General features: G+C 45.6%; 1 protein-coding gene across 1 annotated transcript in view; it reads left to right on the plus strand.

The window, feature by feature from the left end:
- Nucleotides 1–13187, plus strand: part of LOC147446724 (cytochrome P450 72A397-like) — a 117459-nt gene that overhangs the window by 26741 nt on the left and 77531 nt on the right. The gene's annotated exons all lie outside the window — the stretch shown is intronic.

Below are 13187 nucleotides of genomic sequence, written 5' to 3' on the forward strand. Positions count from 1 at the left end.
AAATGGGCTTGCTTGCTGAACCTGCAAATAATGGTGTCCATATACCATCATTCCCTGTCGGCGTTCTTGGAAGATCACAGGTAAAATCCATGGCAATGCTTTCCCATGGCTTATCCGGAATCGGCAGTGGCTGTAATAACCCTGGTGCTTTTTGCCTGTCGAACTTGACCTTTTGGCAAATCACGCATACTCGCACAAAGGCATCCACATCTCTCCTCGAAGTAGGCCAATAAAAGAATGTCTCTACTGCTTAACTGTCTCATCAATTCCACGATGCCCTGCATACGGTGGGACATGACTTTCTATCATGACCTTATGTCACAATGGCCTAGTGACACAAAGTCTGCCATGCATCACCATAAAAGCGCCTTTGAGGAGGTAGTGCTCATGACGTTGCCCATCTTGCAACTGTTCAAAGATCCTTGCAAAATCTTCATCAGTAGCATACTGTTCCTTCATGTTATCAAGCTCATGATAATAAGGAATTGACACAGCTGAAATTTGTGGCTTCCTTGATAACGCATCAGCCACAACATTCTTCTGGCCTTCCACATGCATAATCTAGAAGTGGAACATAGAAAGAATGTTTGCCCATCACATATCTTTCGGATAGCTTTGACTGTGTCAAGAAGTATCGCAAGGTCTGATGATCTGTTTGGACAACAAAATCAGCACCTAACAGGTATTACTTCCAGCTAGAGAGTGACGGCCAAAAGCTCTTTCTCGTAGATTTGCAGTCTTTTTTGGCCCTTGCAAGATTCTGCTCTCATAAGCTACTACCCAACCATCTTGCATCAGCACCGCTCCGATGCTATTGCCACACGCGTCACACTGGACCACAAATGACTTCGTGAGATCTGGTAAAACAATCACGGGATTTGAAGTCAACCTTTCCTTTAAGAGGCTGAAAGCTGAAATCTCTTTTTGGGTCCATCTGAAAGTGACCTCTTTCTTTTGCAAAGCGTGAAGAGGTGAAGCTATCTCTGCAAAATTCTTGATAAAACTTCTATAGTATGAGCACAATCCCAAGAAGCTTCGGACATCGCAGTCTTTAAGTTTGGCCATGTCTTAATAGCTTCAACCTTTGTGGGATCCATTCGGACACCATCTTTTGACACTATGTGGTCAAGAAAGTGGATCTCTTCCAAGAAGAATTCACTTTTCTTAGGATTGACAAGTAACCTGTGATTGTGTAACTCTTCGAACACAATGGTCAAGTGACGCCTATGCTCCTCGTCATTCTTTGAAGAGTCTTTCAGGCATTACGAGATCACAACTGAGTGATTAATGCGAAGAAAAGTGAATTTTTCCAACCAGAGATACACTTTTTGGGACACATTGTCTTAGCAGCGGCAGGAGTGCAGATGGATCCGACCAAGATAGAGACTATCCGTGATTGGCCCGATTTGAAGAATGTCCATGAAATTAGAAGCTTCTTGGGATTGTGTTCGTACTGCAGGCGGTTCATTCGAAAGTTTGCAGAGGTTGCTTCCCCTTTGCATGTTTTGACACAGAAAGGAGTCCCTTTCTCATGGGGACCCACAGAGATGACTGCCTTTCAAAATTTGAAAGAGAATTGACTACGGGACCAGTTTTGACTTTGCCGGACTTGCAGAAGTCATTTGAAGTATATTGTGATGCTTGTGGTCGTAGTCTCGGTGCGGTCTTAATGCAAGAAGGCCATGTCATTGCTTACGAGAGCCGATTGTTCTCAAGGCCGGAATTGATAGCAGATTTTACAGACGTTTTCACACGGATACGGGATGGGGAGACAGTAGTAGCAGGATATTCCATTCGGGATGGCTACTTGATGAGGAAAACCATGTTGTGCGTTACACAGCAGTTGAAGTGAAAGGTTATGACTGAATGCCACTGTCCGCCTTTTACGAGTCACCACGGCATTGCTACCACCATAGAGGTAGAGAGATATTTCTTTTGGCCGAGACTCAAGAAGGATGTGGAAGCGTTTGTGCACAGTTGCTTGGTATGCCAGAAGGTCAAGTTTGACAGGCATAAAGCATAGGGATTGTTACAGCCTTTGCCCATACCCACCCGTCCCTAGGAAAGTATTGCAATGGATTTCATTTTTTATCTCCCGAGAACACAGAGTGGTCACGATGGTATCTGGACTGTTATTGACAGATCTAGCAAGCAAGCTCATTTCATTCCAGTGAGGAAAACAGTCAAGCCGGATCACTTAGCAATACTGTTTGTGGCCCAGATTTTCAGATTACATGACATGCCTGAGACTATTTTCTCCGACAGGGACCCCAGATTTACGAGTTTGTTTTGGAAGGCAATTTGGAAGAACATTGGCACGTGGTTGCAGTTCTCGTCATCTTTCCACCCGCAGACTGACGGGCAATCTGAGATTGCCAATTCAATGGTTTTAGATTTATTGAAGTCTTACATCTCAGATCAGAAGACTCAATGGGAAAAGTCTTTACCTTTGGTGGAATTTGCCTACAATAACATGATACACTCTTCAACAGGGAAGGCACCATTTGAGATTGTTGAAGGTGTTGCGAAGGTTCCACCCTTCCTAAGCACAAAAGATAAGATTTTTGAAGCTGATGAGTATACGCGCAACTTAGACACGGCTTTTACCAAGGTTCGCGAGGCTTTGCAGAAATCTCAAGAACGATAAAAAAAGGCAACGGATCGCCATCGTCGCAATTTGAAATCGAAGGAGGATGATTGGGTGCTCTTACGTTTTGAGAAGGCACGCCTAAGAAAGAAAAAGCGAAAGGAGAGGCTTTTTCCAAAGCTTAGTATGAGATACTACGGACCTTTCCAGATCTCCGAAAAGATCAATGATGTCTCCTACCGACTGAAACTCCCTGACACTTGGAGGATTCACAATGCATTTCATGTGAGTCTCTTGAAACCTTTCAAAGGTGATATGCCTAATGATGGGGAGCCCAATGAGCAACCCGAAGTGGAGGAAAACGAGGAGATCCTTGTTTCTGAACAGATTTTGGCACATAAGGACAAAGAATAAGGGTAAAGTAAGAAGGCAGTTCTTGGTTAAATTCAAGAACTATCCTGCATTGGATGCGAAGTGGATGGAAGAGGAGGACCTAGCAGATTCTCCTCAGATTGTGAACCTTTACCTTGAAGCTTTTGGTTTAGCATAGTCTATTCTTCCAAATGGAACCCAGAATTCAGCTTGGCCGCAGATCTGGTGCAGTGGGATGCACAAGAGGGGAGTTACTCCGCTCCTTTGTCAACAGATGCCTTGAATTTAGAATACTAGTCACTGATGTCTCTTTGAGCTTCAGGGATACTGAGAGCTGGCAGTATTCTGATGTATGACTTTGAGAAATGGAATTCCAAAATATGAAACTGATTTGTTCTTGACTTCGTTTTAAGTGCAGGAACTGATAGACGAAATGAGTACAACATTTTGGTCTAAATGATCTCGAATAGACATGGTTGCAATAGGGGTTAGTCAATCGGACGTCTATGAGGTTCCGACTGGATCTAGATGCGATTGCTAGCTACATTGCTGATAAATCATGGTCTAAGATCCGAATGAATGTTGAATGTCATGTGATGTCCTGTGATGTCTAGTGATGTCTTGTGATGTCGTGTGATGTGACTGTCGATTGGTACATGTGCTAGATGTGTGTTCCTAGTATGTAGGTACTAACAGTCAGTGTCTGCTAAGACGGTTTATGGCCTTTGTCTGTTTTGCAGACGTAATCAAGGGCGATTACAATGCTTTCAAGAGGGGGGTATGTCACAAAGTGATGACGTGGCTACTCGCTATAAACCCTAACCCTAACCCCTAATTTCTGATGTGGCGGGTTGACACGTGGCAGCTGTACGGATCCCCGCGAATCACGGCACATATTGCGGAGCTGACGTGGCAGCGCTGGCAGATTTTGAGCGATGCTTTTGCGGCAGTTTTGGGTAAAGCTTTTTGGCCTTGCTTCTTTCCACGCAATTGAGAGAGAGAGAAAGCCTCTTTGCTTTATTTTATTAAGCAACACAGAGAGAGAGAGAGAGAGAGAGAGAGAGAGAGAGAGAGAGAGAGAGAGAGAGAGAGAGAGAGAGAGAGAGAGAGAGAGAGAGAGAGAGAGAGAGAGAGAGAGAGAGAGAGAGAGAGAGAGAGAGAGAGAGAGAGAGAGAGAGAGAGAAACATCTTTGCTTTATCCAAGAACTCAAGAGAGAGCTTGAGAGAGAAAGTGGAACTGTTTTATTTTAGAAATCTTTTAATTTATCAGCTTTTGGGGCTCTGCTTTTGGCATCCCATGTAACCTGTAAATAAACGGGCTGGCCACTCACAACTCAGAGGATCTGGACGCAGAGTCTGGGTGTGAGCGCCTGCCGGCACTCTTGTACTTTGAACTCAGATTAATACAAAAAGAAATACAGAAAGGGGCGCCAATCTTTGGGGCCAATATCTCTAGGCATGAAACTCCGTCGGGCCAGTGTTGAATCAAATGTGAGCTGTGAACTGTTTTGAAGTGGTTATTTGGTGCTGTCGCGGTAGATTCTTGACTTGGAGTGTCCAAGTCTGTTACATCCCATGCTTGGAGGGTAAGGTACTTGAGAGGCTTGAGTCAAAGAGATGCCCTACAAAGGAGGGGGCGAGCCCCAAAGCTAGGTAAAAGTTTGACCAACCTCTCACTCACCCAAAGGGCACCCCTTCCTCAAGGGGCACAAGGACAATTCTCCCTATGCTTAGCCACATGGGGTGATTCAATCTTATTGGCTATGCTAAAGAGGAGTGCAATGAGCATTTAGTTATTTAATTAATTGTCTGAAGCATTTTTCAAGCCCTCTCTCTCAAAGGGGAAAGGAGGACACAAATGGAGATGTTGGCTCCGCCATAGGACTCCATGGAAGTCTCGCTTGCCCGTCCCCATGGACGCCTCCATTCGACTCTCTATTGTAAGAAGAAAAAGCGAGCCTTGAGGTGGAGGTTGATCGGCTACAATGGACATCTCTCATTTGCAAGATTGTCTGCATCCGCCATGATCAAGGGGAGGTTCAAGATTTGGTGCAAGCCCGCCTCTTAGCTGTGGTCAACAAGTTGTAGCAAGCTACAATGTCACTTGCACTAGATAGGCAATTACCGTTGGTCTTCGGTTCACACTAGGTGGCAGACACATGGAGTGGTGGTCTAGTGAACATCCTGGCCGCTTCACCACCACTACAGTTTGGAGATAGACATAGTTGGACTATCAAGGATATTTGTGTTGGTTGTTGGCTGCTCTTCATGGTTGTGCATATGCCCAGTTGGGTTTAGTGTCTTCGTAGGCTTCCTAGACTCTTATGAGTCTAGAGTCTTGAGTCTGGTGTTCAGTCTAGCACTGCACATCTACAAGCCCCCTGCACAATTGGAGCCTAGACACCCCTATTGTACATGTAAGTCCTAGGCTTGGAGCTGCGTGTGCTGCCAACCAGAGTCTATACTTGTTCCATGACTTAGTCGAGTTCCATTGAGTTCGGAGTTTGTTGGTGTCACGAGGACGTGGCAACTGCTAATTACTGTCACGAGGACTTGGCAACTGCTAACCTTAGTTGTTGGTTTCTTTTCGATGACTTTTATTTAATTTTTGGGACCCTCTTTTTGAAGTCACAAATGGCCGGACATTGCGTGGCCAGTGTGAAACGGCAGACGGCCGAGAGTTTCACCCGCAATTGGAAAGGGCAGGTTACCACGAGATGGTTGGGCCAGTCAGCACTGGAATCCGAGCAATAAAAGGGTGTCTAGGCTCAATTCAAAGTCATTTAGATCCCCTCGCTACACTTATAAGTCGGTGGGTACTAGGAATTAACTCTAAAGAGGCAAACTGGACACATGGCGGCTCTGCAGCAATTTGCCACTTTCAGCTCCCAAATTGAGAGAGGAGGCTGATTGGCAGCTCATTGTGCTTTACAGTGTGTGGGTGAGTAGTGGGTGCAGGTGATCACAGCTTTAATGGAAAGCTTGCCTTCTCCCTTGTCTCATGCAACGCGATGACTTGCTCTTGCGTATCTCTCTCTCCCCTTTGGCACTTATGGTAATGCCCCACTAGATGGGCTACTCAGTTGAACATGTACAGTTATCAGGGTTTATGCTCTTGCAGGAACCGGATTAGCTAACTGCTAATCCCACACACGTACGCACAATTCCATTGCGAAGGATTGCGAAATAGGAGAGTTTTCTCGCGTGAAAAACTCGTCCGATTCAAAGGGGAACTGTCCCATTGCGTGCAAAAGCGTCTGAGACACATGTAGATATGTTCGCTCCGCTCAAAACGGTCCAAAACAGAGAACTACAGCCTGCTGTGTTTTTCTGCAGGTTTAGGATTTTGTACCTAAACTGCAGGGAATTGCTAGGGAAGCCTCGAAAAGGCCTTGAGATGCGTGTACAGGGCTGTAGGCACCTAACAGTGGCAAAACAGAAAACTAAAGTACGCTGAAATTGACCTGCAACTCACCGTAAAGCTTGCAGAATGCGGCCAAAAGCATCCTAGGTGTGTACTTTTGACCTACAGGGATTTTGCGCCGTTATGCTGGCGAAATTGGGTCAAAAACCTGCGATTATAGTCATGGACAAGTCCCGACAGCTTGGTGGGAGTTAGGTGAAAGTGATCGAATCATTTCTTTGCACTAAGAAAAAAGAAATACAGAAAGGGGCGCCAGTCTTTGGGGCCAATAGGTGTTGGCGTCTGCTTGGTAGCGCTCTAGATTCCAAGCCGTGTGTGTTTCAAGTGTCAATTCCCGTTACAGGTTTTTATTTGCAAAGTTTCTGTGTGTCCTAAAGTCTAAAGTAAAGTTTCGGGTGAAAGCCAAACTCTACCGCCCTACGGGCCAATTTCATGGTTCCGTTGCCGGGGAAGAATCACTTTTTTCTCAAGAAGTGAGCCTTGGTTGGTTTGCGGCGAAGACACAGAGTACAGGAACGCGGGATTATACTATGGTTGACAAAGGGAAAGGCATCATGGAAGAAAGTTCCTCTTCACGCGACAGGCAGGCAATTTCTACAACGTTTGAGGTTGGAGAGAGTTCACGGCCACGTCTATCTGTACCTCTCGTTGATGTGAATGCTCCACTAGTGCAAGGATTTATGACTGGGCAACTTGATGATGATGCATTGAGGACTCAGTTGGTTGCCGCTGTGAATGTGTTTTCTCGACTGGTGGAGAACCCAAGGTTTATGGAGTTTTTGCAAGCGCCACCAATGCCACAATAGACAAGGCAACTCACACAGCCAGTAGAGCCCAATGAAGCTCAAGCCCAAGTACTTCATGTGTCCCAGCAGGATAGGGAGCACTCGCACGTTGCGAAGCCAGGGGCTCCAAGATAGGTTCCTTCCGTCCACCATAACAGGTGGTTAGGACGCCAATTCCACAGGTTTTTTCAGTTCAGCCTGCCACCTTTCAGAGTCCACATGTTGCATTAAATGGACAAGGAACCAGTTTCCACGCAATGCATTAGGTTTTTCCACCACCTACGGTGCATCTTGGGTATTTCGGGGGTGGATCTGTGTTCCAAAATATGGCTAATTATGCACCTGGAAACCAACAATATATGCCAGGAACAGTGTTTGGGGGTATGCAAGGCATGATGTCAAACCCCATGTATGGTAATATGGGCATACAGCAAGGCTTTCAAAGCAATCAGGGCCAATTTGGGATGCCACAGGGCAATTTTGGCATGGCTGGTTATGCGCTGGAAACTAGCAATATATGCAAGGAACAGTGTTTGGGGGTATGCAAGGCATTCTGGCAAACCCCATGTATAGGTAATATCGGCATGCAGCAAGGCTTTCAGAGCAATCACAGCCAATTTGGGGTGCCATAGGGAAATTTTGGCATGGCTGGTTTTTCTAAACAGCTGCCATATATATTGGCACTTTTGACACAAAATGTCAATGGCCAATGAATGCCAATGACCCCTACAGGCTACTACAGTGCCCATGTTGCAGACAATTTCCTATGACAATTTGGGGACACTACAAAAGCCAAAATCTTACAAAGAAGGTGGTGCAGCTGTAAAGTTTAGCACTTTCAATGGCTTTGAGGATAAGGCAAAGGCTCTTACTTTCCTCCAGCAGTTTGATGCAGCTTATGCAGGAGGGAATTTTACAAAGGCCTCTAAGGTCAGGTAAGTTGCCACTTTCTTGAAAGACAATACGCTTACATGGTGGAGAACATTGTTGATGCAAGGATAGGCACCCGCCACATGGGTATTCAAGAAAATGTTTGTATTTGCATGGATGTCAAATGAATTTGAAGCTGATGTCATGACGGATTGGCACCAACTCATTGCCACTACTTGCAAGAGCCTACAAGAGTACAATCGGAGGTTTTGCAAAGCGTTGCTCTCAGTAAGGTTTGTGCCACTGACAAAGCAGATTGAGAAGTATTGTTGTGGGCTGCCTAAAGGGCTTCGAGATTATTGTACAAAGAATAGAGTGGCTACCCTCACTCAGCTTATGGAAGTTGCCAACACTGGTCTTGCCTTGTTGAAGGGAGAGGACAGTGAGTTTCCGAGCACATGAAAGGGGGGCAGCAAAAGAAAAATTCAGCAAAGAAGCCCTTTGTAAAAACGACTCCTAAAGCGTCACAGGGGTCAGAAAAGGTCAACAAGGATAAGGACTTAGTCGGGACTTCTGGAGCGCAGGCAAAGAAACAGAAAAGGAATCCTTTTGTGCGTAAGTCGCTCAAGGAAAAGAAGGTTTTGATGGCTGAGAACAAATGCTTTATATGCGAGCGCGAGCGGCCTGGTCACTTTGCTACAGATTGTCTACAAAGGAAAAGACAAGCTGACTCGGATGATAAAGAGGACAAGAAAGAAAAGAAGCTCGAACCCACGGCAGGTTTAGTGCCAGACATGGTGGGTGACAGGCCAAGCACGAATGCCAGCGAGTTATGCAAAGCATGGGGTAAAGTCAGAGACCAGACGGCACTTATTTTCTTTGATCCAAGTGCCAAAGCGAACTTTGTCTCACCAGAGTTAGCTATGAAGCTGGGCATCAGAGCTGAAGAGATGGGGTACACGGCAAAGGCAAGGTTGGCATGTCCTGGCCACTCAGAGTGTGTTACTCCCATCATTGAAAGGTTGCATCTGCATATTCCCCAAGGATTGATGATATTCTTGACCGTTTAGAGGGTGCTGCAATTTTCAACATGATAGACCTTAAGAGTGGGTACCATCAGATTCGTATAAGGCCAGAGGATGTGCACAAGACTGCGTTTAGGAGGACATTTGGTCTCTATGAGTTTTTAGTGATGCCATTTGGTCTTACAAATGCTCCTGATAGGTTCAATAGGATGATGGACCGGGGTTCGGATTTTCCGCTCGCATCAAAATTTTGTTGGCACATTCTTTGATGGCATGATAGTCCTGTCTATAATCCGGTTAAATGTCGCAGGAGCATTGGTTAGGCCAAAAGGCATCACCAAAAACTCAAATAACCCAAAAGTCGTCCGAAAGGTTGTCTTGTAGACGTCTCCCGGTGCGATTCTGATCTGATGATATCCACTCTTCAAATCAATCCTGCTAAAACACGAGGATCCCTGTAATCTGTCGAGTGTATCATCGATCCTAGGAATTGGAAATCTGTTCTTGATGGTGATTTTGTTGAGAGCTCTATAATCGATGCACATTCTCCAAGATCCGTCTTTCTTCAAAACCAAGAACGCTGGAGAGCAATACGGTGAAGTACTATGCTGGACAAGACCCTTTACCAAGAGGTCTTTCACTTGGTTCATAATCTCTTCGTTCTGTGCTTGGTTCATACGGTAAAGTGGCTGGTTCGGTGGTGTGCTTCCAGGAATTAGATCAATGGTATGATCTTCAGAATGAGTAGGTGGTAACTCGCCTGGCAGGCCCTCTGAGAAGCAATCGGCATGAGAGTGGAGAAAATCTTGGCGTTCTTTATCAAGTTTAGACATATTTGTCCTATCCTCATCACTTAAATCTTTTATAGAGATCAAGTAAACAAACAGAGTGGATTTCATTAATTTAAAAATGGCCGAAGCCGATACAATAGGGATAGACTCGCCCTTAAGTTTGATGTCAAGTACAATTGTTCTGCCCTTCTCTGTAGTCAATGTCGCTTTCCTCGCCCGATAGTCGACCACGGCGTTGTTCTTGTGGTACCAGGGAATTCCTAAGAAAACATCACAACCTTCCAAAGGCATTATGTAAAAGTCCTCATGCCCCAAATACCCCTAACAATGCAAACGAAGTTTGCCAATGACAGGTGTAATGGCTACGTCCCTGTTGGGTGCCTCTAGAACTGCCTCCGCAAGTGGTCCCATCCAATCGGGAGTGATCTCGAGCCGCGCCCCTAATTCCGGTGAAATGAAGTTGGCCTTGGCTCCTCCATCAAAGAAGATCAGGGCCTCTTGGTCTTTCACTTTGCCCCAAGCTCGGCAAAGTTCTGTACTCTCGTCCAACATGCTGGGATCGGTACCCACGCAATCTGGAACCAGTTGTGTTTTCATCTTGCCTTTTCTTCTACTTTCCTCAGCTGCTCTCTAACTCTCAGGCCTTTCGCCGTCCTTGTCATTCTGTTCTTTCTGTGCCTTTTTAGGGCACTTCGCGGAGATAAGTCCAATTTCCCCGCATCTAAATCATTTCCCCTCCCTGATGAAGCGAGCCCGCTCCTGAGGAGTAAGCTTGGGTCGTGCATCTTTCTTTTTTGGGTTGCTCTTCCTCTTTCTACTTTCATTTGTCGAAGTATGTTCAGCTCTTTGTGTCATGATCTCATTGGTGGGGTAAGTCAGACTGCCAGAGTGGATGGCAAAACCCCGTTTTGCATGACTCATCAACTCCTGAATAGAAGCTTACTTTTGTTCCAAGCAGTGATCTCGGATCTCTGTAGGTAGACCCATGGTAAACCTCTCAATCCGTTCCTTGAACGAGATCTTCTTAAATGAAGAGGCGGGTAGAAAAGAGCTCCAGAATCTCTCGCAATAAGCGTCCATCGTATCCTTCTTGGTCATCCGAAGATGGTTCCAGGCAGTTTGTATATCAAGTTCATACTCTCGAGTCAGCCAAGAAGAAATAAAAAGCCTCTTGAATTTCAGCCATTTAACTGGCGCAATCTTGCTTAATAGAAGCGTGGACCACCAAGTTCGAGCATTCCCCTTAAAGTAAGAGGAAGCTCTGCGAATCTTACAGTGCTCTGAGTAACGTCCCGTCGCGAAAGCGATGTGAAACTGCTATACAAAAGACAAAGCCTTCGAAACATCTCTATATCCCAAAAACGTGTCAAATTTAATTGACTGTCCACCTTCCTTAAACTCTCGGACTTTCTTGCTTGTCTTTCAGAAAGTCATATGGGTTGGCTTTGTAAATATTCTTCTTCTTTGCATAAAAGTTGTTGTCATCAAAGTCTGAACTGTCTGTAGACGAGTCCTCTGTAGAACTCACTCACAGGGCGAGATTTAGACTTCTTTGCCTTTTTCTTGCCCTTTCCGAAGCGTTGCTTTTTGCTTTTTCGGTTTTCTTCGCTCGAGTCAGATGAGCTAGAAGACCTGTAAGAAGAAGAAGAAGAAGAAGAAGAAGAAGAAGAAGAAGAAGAAGAAGAAGAACTTGGTACTCCTTCAAATCGAACACTCTTCTTCTATTTCTTTGCTTTTTCAAATGTCGACTGACGACCCAAATAACCCGGGAAGTCAGTGCCTTTCTTTTGCTTTTTGCCGTGGTTTTGAGCTTTGTTTTGCGCGTCAAAAAGCTGAGCAATTCGTGCATCAACCAACTCTTCTAATTCCTTCTTTGTATATTTCTTGTGAGCAGAAGGTTTCTTGAGAGTGGGTTTTGGAGGTGGTGTTGTGTTTTTTTGCCACTGCTCGTGCACCTCCTAGAAAGAAGTCTCGCTCATATATTTTGTAAATTTTGGGTCCTTTGCAAAATTGAGCATCATCTTTGTTGCATCGCCGATCAATTGACGACGCTCCATCTCTCGACGGTCCGCCTGAGTAGGTCGAGGCGGGCATACTCCTTGCCAGAATCTTTGTTATGCTCCCTTCCCGCATCTCCGGATGCAGAGGGAGTCGACTGATCTTTTCCTGAAGCCATAGATGCCGCGGAAAAAATAAATTGGGATCGGATTTCTAGTAGAAGAGAAATTGGCCGTGTTCTGATACCACTGTAACAGACTTGGACACTCCAAGTCAAGAATCTACCGCGACAGCACCAAATAACCACTTCAAAACAACTCACAGTTCACAATTGATTCAACACTGGCCCGACGAAGTTCCCTGCCTAGAGATATTGGCCCCAAAGACTGGCGCCCCTTTTTGTATTTCTTTTTGTATTAATCTGAGTTCAAAGTACAAGAGTGCGGGTAGGCGCTCACACTCAGACTCTGCAGCTAGATCCTCTGAGTTGTGAGAGGCCAGCCCGTTTATTTAAAGGTTACATGGGATGCCAAAAGCAGAGCCCCAAAAGCTGAAAAATCAAAAGATTTTAAAAATAAAGCAGTTCCACTTTTTCTCTCAAGTTGTCTCTTGAGCTCTTGGATAAAGCAAAAGATGTTTCTCTCTCTATCTCTCTCTCTCTCTCTCTCGCTTAATAATATGAAGCAAAGAGGCTTTCTCTCTCTCTCTCTCTCTCTCTCTCTCTCTCTCTCTCTCTCTCTCTCTCTCTCTCTCTCTCTCTCTCAATTGCGTGGGAAAAAGCAAGGCCAAAAAAGCTTTGCCCAAAACTGCCGCAAAAGCATCGCTCAAAATCTGCCAGGGCTGCCACGTCAGCTCCGCAATATGCGCCGTGATTCGTGGGGATCCGTACAGCTGCCACGTGTCAGCCCGTCACATCAGCAATTAGGGTTAGGATTAGGGTTTATAGCGAGCAGCCACGTCATGACTTTGTGACATGGGAAGCTTCTCAAGCACCTTAGTCAGCAAGTATAGGCTTAGCATGAGCATGGGTTCACTCTCTCTCATGCCCCTAGCTTGTAGGCTGCCCCCCCCCCCCCCCCCCCCCCCCCCCCCCCCCCCCCCCCTTGCAGGGTTGCTTGTTGACTTTGCAACACCTTAAGCACAGGGCCAGCTTGGCCAAGGACCTTAATCATCAAGCATGTCTAGCATCTCAATTATTAAACACCAAATGCATGGGCCTAGCTTAACCTAAGGCCATAGGTCTAAGGATTTTTCACACTAACCTTTGGAGGTCTTTAATGAAGCTAACCCTATGGTCTTTAAGCTCCATTGCTAGCTCTTTGAGAGACCATCTTT

The sequence above is a fragment of the Adiantum capillus-veneris genome, chromosome 12 (genome assembly GCF_014529385.1).
Source record: "Adiantum capillus-veneris isolate H3 chromosome 12, ASM1452938v2, whole genome shotgun sequence".
Classification (NCBI taxonomy): Eukaryota; Viridiplantae; Streptophyta; class Polypodiopsida; order Polypodiales; family Pteridaceae; genus Adiantum; species Adiantum capillus-veneris.